The sequence below is a fragment of the Anoplopoma fimbria genome, chromosome 16 (assembly GCF_027596085.1).
Source record: "Anoplopoma fimbria isolate UVic2021 breed Golden Eagle Sablefish chromosome 16, Afim_UVic_2022, whole genome shotgun sequence".
NCBI lineage: Eukaryota > Metazoa > Chordata > Actinopteri > Perciformes > Anoplopomatidae > Anoplopoma > Anoplopoma fimbria.
In genome coordinates, this window is record NC_072464.1 from 26,373,295 (window position 1) to 26,373,563 (window position 269).

A 269-nucleotide genomic window follows, 5' to 3' on the forward strand; every position below is an offset into this window, starting at 1 on the left:
GTGAGCTACAGGTGAGTCATAACAACAGCAAAATAGCAACCACGTCTACAACCAGACCAACCATAGCAACCACGTCTACAACCACGTTAATAACCACAGCAACCATAGCAACCACATCAACAACCACAACAACCCCATCAGAGCCACATCAAGTGAGCTACAGATAAGTCACAACAACAGCAAAATAGCATAGCAAAGACATCAACCACGTTCAATTCAGTTCCATTCAATTCAGTTTATTTTGTGTGGCCCAAAATCACAAATTACAG